Genomic DNA, 11,912 nt, shown 5'->3' with positions numbered 1-11,912 from the left:
AAGAGAAACTGTCGTTGCCACACTCAGCGCTACGCGGGCATTTCAATTTAAAAATGTCATCATGAAGCGCTCATACCCTTCAGGATTTTCCAAAAGACAGAGAAAGAAAGAAGAAGAGGAAAAACGCCAAAGACACAGCGGCAAGTAAACCATTATTATCTCCAAATACAACTGTCTGACGTGTTTTCACATCTCTGCGAACATAAACCTTGACATCAGTGACCAAACACAACGGTATGTGAGCGTTGTTAGAGGGTGAAAAAGTTAAACTAATAGTCATACACAACTTTGTTCTGTTTGCAGAATTTAAGCATAAAATACACACTAGACAACTTCTCGCCCCTTCACTGTTGTAGCTACAGCATTCGAAAACTTCCTTTGAGCTAAATCCTCTTGATGCACGAGCCCAGATTACGATCGCATGAGATTGTTTGCCATGTATAAAGGCAAAAGCTAGAGAAATGTTGTCACTACTCTTGACTGCTGTCTGCCCGCGGCTGCGGTCACGGTAAAAACTTTGTCAATTCCAAACAAAATGAGCTGGTCCTATGACTCCCATCCCATGCAGTTAGGTCCAAACAAAATAATCCATCAAGTCCGGTTACATTTTAGGTGTACGCAGGCTATCAATTTCAGTTGGTGATGTTTCTATTCCATCTGGAGAAAAATGCCCTTTTTCCTTCGCGTTTGTCCTTTTATTCTTCTCCATCAACACATCTCAAAACTTTGTACCGTACGCAACAGGTAGTTTTGCGTATAAAGTTACTGTCTGTGGCATTATGGGAAGTGAAGTTATTTTCCTGTAAAGTAAATATCTAATCCTCCACACTTCACTTTCATGATATGCTATGAGAATAACAATAAACGTATGGCTATTCACCAAATGTTTTTTAGTTTTTTTGCTTTATTAGGTGCTTTGCTTAAAGCAGCACTCAGTAGCTTCGGGACTTCTTCGCTGTATTCTCGCTTTTTGCTCGCAGGTTTCTCTCTAGAGATCCCCCCACAGCTTCGGAATAGATATTTGACAACACTGTTGTAAAAACTCGTTGTTGATTCTCAGACACCAGAGGCTATAGATCAACGACATCAAAGCAGATGGGACGTTCTTTAAAACGTCTTCTTCATTCGGGTTCGGACAGCGTGAGGGAGCGCAATAATGACAGCATTTTAGCAGATTTCTTTTGGCCGTAAAGCAATTGTTTACATCGCGAGACCTGATATCACGCGAGACTTCCTGACGCAGCGGCCGGCGGCCCGCCGGCTCAAAGTTGCAAGTGCGTATTTTCCGCTCACGGGCACCAGGGGGGTGCGAAACGACCACCATTCAACCCGAAATAAGTAATATAACCATTCCAATGACTCCGAAGCTGTTCAGTTAAGGTAAAAAAAGTTACTTAGTTCACCTTTAAATTTCTTAAACACTTTGTGTAGCGTACTACAGAGTAATTCATGACTCTTAAAATGCACCAGAATACAAGAAATCCCATCTGAATTTTTTAAATGTTCCTGAGGGAGGACTTGGGACCTCACTTCACTCTTTTGCCTAGGGCCCCCAAATATCTTGAAACGGCCCTAACTTCCACACAGTAAACTCATAGCCCTTAAGTCAGTGACTGACCTTGTCACACACAACCCACTTCAGAGCTAAGAATTCCAATCTGTGTGCAGGATATTTTGTTTAGCTGCGACTCAAAGGCTTGCTAGCAAACGCTATTGGTCTTGCCTTGTCCTCACCAGCAGGGATCTGAGAGAGTACTGCACTAATGCCATCCAATGAGGTGTCAGTACAGAGAAGAAAAGGACGCTCAAAATCAGGATGAGACAGCACCACTCTGTCAACAAGGGCCCTTTTTTTTTGTGATCAATTATTTATTTATTTTCTTACAATCATTATTTACACATTGGAGAGGAAACACCTTCACAAGAGAAAGGGAAAAATAGGCTGATTACATCATCATTGAGAATATAACAGAGGCACAGTAAAGTGTTGCTTATTCTGATGCCTGTTTCTCTTCTCCTCCCCATATCCTACCCAGCCCAAGCCCACCCTCCAACCCCTAACAAGATTCGCTCAAGGTATTGAACAGTAAAAAAAAAAGAGGAAAAAAAGAGGAGAACACACACACACACACACACACACACACACACACACACACACACACACACACACACACACACACACACAAACCCTTTCCCATTGCCACCCGTCCATCCTTCCTCCATCATTATGATATCCACAAAGATCCGCATAACATCATAGAACACAGAGCAGGACATTGGACATTGGACATTGTGTATATTAGCTATTAGATAACATAAACTGAATAAAGTATATATACAACATGGAGCTGAACATTTAAACATCACACATTGTATACATTAGATGCACATTAAAAAACAACAAATAAAACAAAGCTGGCCAGCATATGTGTACGACAGATCAGATGTAAACAATAGAAGAGAGAAAAAAGTCTGACCTTATCTACATCATTTCATTTATTTTCTCTAATAGCTCTGACCAACAGTCAATATTAGAGGTTTTGGCATAATTTAAACGTGCTGTAGAGAGCTCTAGCTGAACAATATCCCGGTAAGAAGAGAGCCATTTCCTCACTAACAATGTATGTGGTGGTTTCCAGCGACAAACTATCATTCTTTTGGCGGCTGTCAAACCAGCCAGAAGAAGACGCCTATTGTTAATAATTAGCTTTAGAGACGATGTGTCATTGAGCAGAAGCAAGCATGGTGAAAGAGGGATGGGTCCTTTGATAATACTAGACATGATGGATGAAACACTATGCCAAAATCTATTGACCTCTGGACACTCCCACACCATATGGTAAAAAGTAGCAATGATATTGTCTGGACAAAAATCACAGTATGGGTTGTCTCTAAGTTTCATTTGCTGTAATCTTCGCAGGGTTAAGTAAGACCTATGGATTAATCTATAATGTATCATTTGATGATCAGGGTTTCTAGATGATAGGGATATGTTTGACCAAACCGTGCACCAGTCTGGGTCCTGGGAGATGTTAATATCTGTCTTCCGGAGTCTGATGTAGTTATAAACTTATATAACTCTGAGACAATACCATTAATTTTACCCTTAGTATCAAAGATTACATGAAGGGGATGATTCCCCAACTTAATACCCCAAGGAACGCCCTGAGCGCGCATTGCTGTGCGTAACTGTAAATAAAAATGTCCTTGATGATTTTAGCATTGAGCCAGCGAAAATCAATGCAGACCCTCAGATTACCGTCTTTTTTCCAGACCATCACCAAGGGTGATGCATACTCACTGACAGACTTGCTGATTATCCTTTCTCCTCCATCTCTGACAACACTTCTCTCAATTTTTGATAGTGGGCAGGAGGGATGCGGCGATAGGGCAAACGAAATGGGCGCTCATCATAAAGATGGATTATATGCACAAAATCCTTTGTCTCTCCACAATCCAGTTTGTCCTTGGAGAAAACATCATGGTAGGACACAAGAAGAGCAGCCAATTTCCTCTTCCAGAAACCTCACATCCATCAATGTCAATATCCTTCAGACCATAGTCTCCCAGCAATCGTGCAAGATCAGAGGATAAAGCAGTTTTAAGGGGAATTGAATCAGGAATGTGACAATGGGTTCTACTTAAACCCTGAACGACAGTAAGATATTCCACAGCTAGACAAGAAGAAACATCTCGTTAGAGTGTCATTAGGGATTAGGGTTAAGTATCTTCAATGGCACCCATCGACTGCCCCACATTGGTGTAACTACTCGTCCAACAAAGGATGTTTCTAGGCGCTGAACGTGCAGTGGTTGGCTCAACAATTAGGCTATAGTGCTTCCTGGAGAAACATAGCCTAGAAATCTAGACGCACCCTATCGGCAGCAAATTTTATTTTGCAGCCAGGGTGGTCTAGCAACTCTCCGTTGGCTTTAGAGCTGGAAAAACCAAACTCTAGTCAGGCCAATCACATCGTGTATAGAGTCGGCGGGCGGGCTCAACATAATGACGACAGAGTTGCGACGGTTCCCTGCTACTTAAAAACAAAGAATGGCTGCTGCTGCTGGTGTACAGCGGTCTTTCGAATCTGCTTTGACCGCGACTCTGGAGGACTTGGAGTTAAGCTTTTCTTTGAGAAAAGAAAAAAAACCGGCACTTAAGTCATTACATTAGTTTTGCTGACCAGATACTGCAAAAGTTTAATCTATCAACTAGCTCCGCTGGTGGGAAAACGCTCTGATTGGTTTTAGCGCTATCCTATTGCGTGCAGAGAGAATTTGAAAGACAACCGTTTATCCCGCCCCTCCGATTGAGCCCTGCCAATGGTGAGTTCCCAGACCCAACATCTTGATATGGGTCTGGCTTGCCAGGCTAGGAGAAACAGGCACATTAGCTGGCAATCTGCCCCAAACAAGATACTCACATTTGGGAAGCAGAGTGATTGCCTGACAGAGTTTAACAGTACCAAGGTTACCAGGCTGTTGAGGCCCAGACCATGGAGAGATGCAGCTCAGAAGCTCAAGGAATTGCTCACACTCAGGATTACTGCTATTGAAGGAAACAAGCTCCCAGTACTTGTCATACGATTTCATCTTCTGCTCAACACATTTGATCACATTACTTCCAATTATGAACTCATCTCTTTGTCCAGGCACCACAAGAGTAGGAACGACAAACTTAAATCCATAGACTTGAATCTCCAAGTCGTATGTACACTTCGGTTGAATCGTAAGGCCAACACAGCCAAACCAGGACCACATTACTCGCAATCACTTGAGGATGTGGAAGAAGACCACCATGAGTCCTTGCAGCTTGGACTCACTCTCTTCACTAAGCGTGCAGGCCATACTACCAGAATCCAGTAACCCCTTTAAAGGTTGTATCAGCGATTTCAGGCCCAAAAAGGCCCAAACATAAATGATCACATTCATCTAATCTTTCGTAACGATCCGCTAGCTGCCCGCCCCATAAGCAGGCTGTCAAAAAAACGCGTCTCTGTAGGCAGCCTAGGCTCTGAGATCTGCACACAAAAACAATTGGTTTCACCACCACTCAAAACCAAAATAAATAGTGTTCCAACCAATCACCGACAAGGGGTGGGTGTTGTGAGGTTTTGCACTCATGCACGGCTGCACGCGAAAACCTCACAACACCCACCCATATGGGGCGGGCAGCTAGCGGATCGTTACGAAAGATTAGATGAATGTGATCATTTATGTTTGGGCCTGAAATCGCTGATACAACCTTTAATGTGTAACGGTCGCAAACTGTCACAGGAGCATAAAACAACTCATTTGCCCCATCAACTCTCTGAGGCCCCACATATAACACGGTTTTGTCTTCTGGCAATAGTTTGCAGCTGTTAACAAAAACATTTTGCACATCTTCTGTGAGGGAGGTTTTATGGTTAGGTTTAGGTTTAACTGAGCAGTATCTGAGGGAGCCGCAGGGCATGCTGCTTTAGGACAGTCATTCTTAAAGTGGCCAGGACTGAGAAAGTGACGACATAGCCTCTGAAGTCTACAATGTTCGTACATGGTGTGTTCCTTGGATCTACAGACCCTACATGCAGAGCTTAAGTTGGTTTTGAAATCTGAAGTTATGTCTATATGAACCTGACTGGATGAAGGTAAAGAAGCAGTGCACAATGACAGAACTCTATCCATCATGCCAACCATGTGCTGAAGGCTGGTTTCTGGAGAGAAACGAACAGCATTAGGATTAAGATGACTTACAGGAGGCAGTGACTGGGCTGGCATGGAAACAGGACTCTGAGGAGAACTGGACACAGAATTGGAGCCTGCCATAACAGTGCACTGGTTGTAAGCTGACATTGTGAGCTGCATCCGAGAAGAGACTCTCTTTAGATCCCTCTGATGATTATCCAATCGCTCCTGGACCTCAGCGGCACTCCACTTCTCAGCTGGCTTAAACTGACAAGACATAGCAAGACTTGGGTCTGGGCAATGTGAAATAAACATCAGACAGCTTCAGCAGCGGGATCCTCAACACTCTTCGCAAGCACTCATCAACAACATCTATGGCCTTGTTAAGCCGTATCCAGTAATCCATGGGACTTTCATCTGCTCTAGGGACAGTGTTATAGAAGTCAGCCATAGGCATGTTAGAGTAAGACAACTCACTGAAGTTGTGCAAGGTTAAGGCTGGCTGAAATACTCTCTTCTATTTTCTGAGCCAGATCTGAAATTATGCCCCCTAATTACTCAGGAGTAACGACACGTTCAAAATCAGAGCTAGCTGCTGGACCTACAGAAACACCAATCGCTGAATCAGCTGTGTGCACATGGTCAAGTCTCACATTAGCTAACGCTCTCCCTCTCCCATAACCACATGTAAATTCAGACACCCTCTCATTGCGATACATTTCAGGTCCACCACCTCTGCCCAATGGAAAAGTGACATTAGATTGTTTCACAGGACTGAAATCGTCTTTGCTAGAATCCCCAAACATGTCTCAATTTGTAAAGTGAAACAGGCAAAACTACAAAGCCTTAACTGATGAAAAGTTCAAGCATACTTCAAATATGTAGGGAAATATATGAAATCGAATGATCCAAAACAGTTCAATTTCAAAATTATTGATGAAAATAAAATATTTCCTTTCTCAAAATCAATTATATACTTTTCCTTGTTTAAAATGCATCATCAGTCATTGATTATATACTGTACAGATAAAGGATATGATGCATGAGGGACAATGAAGCGTCCCGCGGTGCTTCTCACAGTCTCTGTCCTTCAATAAGCACCAACTGTTCAATTCTGTTTTCAAACCTATAGATTTCTTTACGAAAGGCTCACATTAATCAATCAAGATATACGACGTATCATTCATTTATTTCTAGTGTCGAGCAGCACAGGATGGAAGCCATGACTGAGAGCAATTAGTACCTGATGAGTGTTGATCTGATTAAGTCAAGTAACATTTATTTATATAGCACTTTTATACAACAGATTGTTTCAATGCAGATTCACAGTAAAACAAAAAATCAGTACTAATGTTGCAGTGTACCTTAATTATGACACGAATACAATTTCAGCTGTAAAGCCGCTCTAAAAAGACATTATTAAGTGTCATTATTAAGCTCAATTGAGTTCAATGTTGATTCAATTTAGTTCAATAACAGTGTGAATGTTGTCATTAGCTCCTAAGCAAACTCAGTTAGATTATAAAGCAACTCTATAGAAGATAATAGTGTCATTATTTAGCTCAAGTCAGTTCGGTGTTGAATCAGTTGATGATTCAGTTGATTCAGCAGAACATAGTGCAGTGTTCATTGAAGATCCATTGGCGTTGAATACGTTTCTTTTCCTCTTCTCTTTGTCATGAACAGGACCACTGCACAACCTCCATGGACAGGGATGGTAACCTGATTAAGCACCGTCCAGGTGAGGTCATATCACATGAATTAGTCAGAATTCAAGGAGGATCTCTGTTTTGCTTACAGTATTTTTCCCCTGTTCAAGTGTGAATGGACGACGTACTGATGAGCCATATACTACTGCACAATATGAATATTCTGACTTCTGGTCTCCTCTCTTCCCTTCCTGGCACACTCTGCCAGAGACCAGTCGATCTTTGGAGATGCTGTTGGGCTCCCTACAATGTTGCAGCTTTTGTGAAAGCGTTGGGGTTTTAGGGGTTAACAGTTTAGGACCCAAGGACCAGATGTTTGAAAGAAGACCCGGAGTCAGAATTATAATAAATTGAAGAAAAGTTTTACTGAAGATAGTTTGCAGTTTCATCGCACAGGAGTTTGTAGGCCGCCCCGCTTACAGTTACAAAGATCACAGCAGTTATACCCTTCACCAAGGTCTAAGCTATGTCATTGCTTACATGTTGAATGATTCTGATTGGCTAAGAAATAGATAAACAGATAGACTGAAGCATTTCTCCATAGATTATGCATCTGACACTCGGACCCTGAAGTTAGGCACGTCGTGACCGTCCAGGTCGCAGATTTGGGTTGCTGGGTGCCAGCATGTCCCGAACAACAACTCAGTCAATCTCCAATAATGCCAGTGGTTCCTTAACCTGTAACCAAGAAGACTAACACACACACCGACACGGTTCCAATGTTGGATTTGGCCAGGCTCAAACTATAAACAGGAGTCCTGTCTCAAAACATCAAGATAAGTTCTTTCTCTCAAGGATAGGAAACTTTAGTCTAAATGGAAAATATAGGCTTTAACTGAGAAATGGTCCCTTAAACTATTTGCTTCAATGACCCCTATTTGTTTTAACACGTTGAAGACCTTTCTCAAACACAAAACACGTCCCTATTTCATTTCTGGAAGTCGGGCTAAATAAGCAAGCACTGTTACTGCATTCAGATATCAAATACCGACATTAAAGAATACATGAAAAGAACATTTCAGTGATCACACTGGAACTTCTATAACAAAGTAAAATCTCCAGAGAAGTCATTCAACTCATTTGATATTTAGAAGGAAAGATATTGATGAAAACCTTGATTATAACCACTCATTACATATACATTGAAGCAGCAGTGGATCCCAATCCACCCCCTTCAGGAGCTAAACGAATGGATACCTCATTCTTGTGTCAGCAGTAATGCATTCAGTCTAAGTCTTCAGATCACAGAAGCTTTTTCTTTCTCGCACAGCTGCCTGAATCCAATGTTTTATGTGTTTGTGGGAGAGCAATTTAGGAGGCATCTTTTTAGACTCCTGCTGGACACCCTTCAGTAGATTGCAACTCATGCAGAGTTATATCACACAGACCACAGGATCTGTTTATTCACAGACCACTAGTGTGGATGAGAGATCCGCTGCAGTGTGAACAGAACATTAATTGGAGTAAGGAATCCAGGGAAAATTTTTTTTCTAATAAGGATTTCCTTAAAAATGTTTTCCTTTCAGTACATCTACTGACAGACTGTTTCAATTTTGCTTCCCTACCCCAAAAGGAGAGGTTTTTACCATGGTATGCCTTTTTGATGTTTTCGAAGAACTTTATGTATGTTTGATTTTACATATATACATGCATACATTTATTTTACTCTTACTGGCTTTTTTGTTTATGAATACTGTAACTTGATGGACTGTATTCTGTAAGAATAAACACCTTTAATTAAGATGTAGGCTATATATGTGGCTCACATTGCAGAGTGATAATTTTACACTGCTGAGAACAGCAACAAGGTCAGTTAGTACTGTTACAATCGGGTTGCAGTAACAATTGCACGATGCAGGAGAATCCAAGAAACAAAACCAAACACAACAATGTAACTTAATGACAAACAACACTGAACAAAGAACTGGGGGAACTGAAGGCTAATCAATATAAACTGAAACAGGTGTGTAACATAATCAGTAACCAAGGAAACTAACCAGGGAAACAGGTGGGTAGGTGGACAGAGAAAACAAAAACAAAATACAAACAAATTGGAACAACCCCCTGGGAAGGCGCTTTCTCGCGCTGTAACAACAACAACAACAAAAATAGTTCAACAGAGGAGGTGAGGTGTGAGGGATGAGTTACGACTGACTAAAGGTGGAGTGACGGGCTAGGCGGCCCGTGGCAGAGTCAGGGGATCCACTTGCCAAGACGGAGCTGGGGACTGGAAGACCTGAATCGAATCTGTGCAGCATAGTGAGGCAAACAGAACAGGAGCTGAGGGGCTAAAGGTAGCCAGCAGAGAAGTGGCAGAGGAACTGGCTGACTTAGGTAGACGATGCGGGAAAGGGAGGCTGGCTTGGACCATCAGCAGCGGGACTAGTGGAGACCCAGGAGACTTGGAGCCGGGCAAGACCACTGGAGACCCAGGAGACTTGGAGCTGGGCAGGACCATTGGAGACCCAGGAGACTTGGATCTGGGCGAGACCATTGGAGACTCAGGAGACTTGGAGCTGGGCGAGACCATTGGAGACCCAGGAGACTTGGAGCTGGGCAGGACCATTGGAGACCCAGGAGACTTGGAGCTGTGCGAGACCTTTGGAAACCCAGGAGACTTGGAGCTGGGCGGGACCATTGGAGACCCAGGAGACTTGGAGCTTGGCGAGACCATTGGAGATCCAGGAGACTTGGAGCTGGGCGAGATCATTGGAGACCCAGGAGACTTGGAGCTGTGCAAGACCTTTGGAAACCCAGGAGACTTGGAGTTGGGCGGGACCATTGGAGACCCAGGAGACTTGGAGCTTGGCGAGACCATTGGAGACCCAGGAGACTTGGAGCTGGGCGAGACCATTGGAGACCCAGGAGACTTGGAGCTGGGCGAGACCATTGGAGACCCAGGAGACTTGGAGCTGTGCAAGACCTTTGGAAACCCAGGAGACTTGGAGCTGGGCGGGACCATTGGAGACCCAGGAGACTTGGAGCTTAGCGAGACCATTGGAGACCCAGGAGACTTGGAGCTGGGCGAGACCATTGGAGACCCAGGAGACTTGGAACTGGGCAAGACCATTGGAGACCCAGGAGACTTGAAGACCATTCCGGCACACTCAGTGTCCAAATAATACACTCACTCGTTTTCATCAACTCCTTTTAAGTGGACTATATTAGTGGAGTAATGTAGGGAATAGTGAATGAGGGTATAGGGGGCGATTTCTAACACAGCCTCTCTCTCATCCTATGGCATTAGTCCCGCTCATCTGCAGGTTCCAGTACACAGTTGGCACAGGTTTTACATCGGATGCTCTTCCTGACAGTGCTCGGACACAATCACAGCCAATTTGATCATATCCAATCCACCTAACCTGCATGTCTTTGGACTGTGGGGGGGAAACAGAGCACCCAGAGGAAACCCACACAGAAAGGACTCGAACCAAGGACCTTCTTGCTGTGAGGCAACAGTGGTACCCACCCAAATCCTTACCTGATTAGGTAGCCAGCTATTCATTCCCACAATCTATACAAATGAATCCGTTTAACTTTTTCCTGGTCTAAAAATAAACTCTTGACAGCCGTTATATTTTAAAAGTATCAAGAATCAAGGACTGATGAAGCTTACAGAGGGTGCATGAACCGAGGATGCAGAAGTCTTTTTTGTTGAAACACCTAGAAACACACACCTAAAAACGTACATTTTAGATGCAAAATTGCAAGCATTTTTGTCATTTTTTGTCTTGGGAACTAAAATAGTTCTAAATAATAGATCATAATGATATGATTTGCACATAAAAACATAAAGACACTGCATAATCTGCATTCAGAAACAGCGGAAAAACATTGTGTACATCTGTTAGAAGTCGAATATACATTTCTTAACACAACAGAATGTTGATATGCAATTAAAATCAAGATCCGTTATGGGAGCTGCACATTGATATGATCAACAGGTCAAAGCTGTAACTATATTTTGGATTTGAGCAATACAGCATTGACAATCAACACCCAGAACCAGGGTTATCTGTTTCAAAAATACATTTATGTGTACAAATATAAATGTATTTTAAAACATAGGAACTATAGGGTCATGTTTTGCTTTCTGAATACTCCCAACTAAACTCTTTGTGCCCCAAAGGGATTTTTTTTCTGCAGTTGAACTGCAAGTCAGTCAATTTTCAGTCACAAAGCTCTGTAGTGTGTTCGTGATTATGCAGGTGTCGCCTCCTGTAGGTCTTCTATGATAAAGCAAGTTGGAAGTTGATGAAGCCAACACTTAAGTTAAAATAATTTTTTATTTCATTGGCAATTCCACAATACACACATAGTATGTTAGCAAACCTGCTTCAGTTTTGAAGCAGTTTTGAGCCAGTGAAATAAATATGTATATATTTTAATATATAAACAGTCATAAACAGTTCTGATATTGTTACATTTATTCATTTAAAATAACATTGTATTTATATAATTGAAATAATAAAATAAAATATTAACAAAATTCGAAATAATATAAAAATATTACATTAGTGAACCATATTTGAAGTGT

This window comes from Leuciscus leuciscus (assembly GCF_965113295.1).
Source record: "Leuciscus leuciscus genome assembly, chromosome: 20".
Lineage (NCBI taxonomy): Eukaryota > Metazoa > Chordata > Actinopteri > Cypriniformes > Leuciscidae > Leuciscus > Leuciscus leuciscus.
This window is presented reverse-complemented; position numbering follows the sequence as displayed.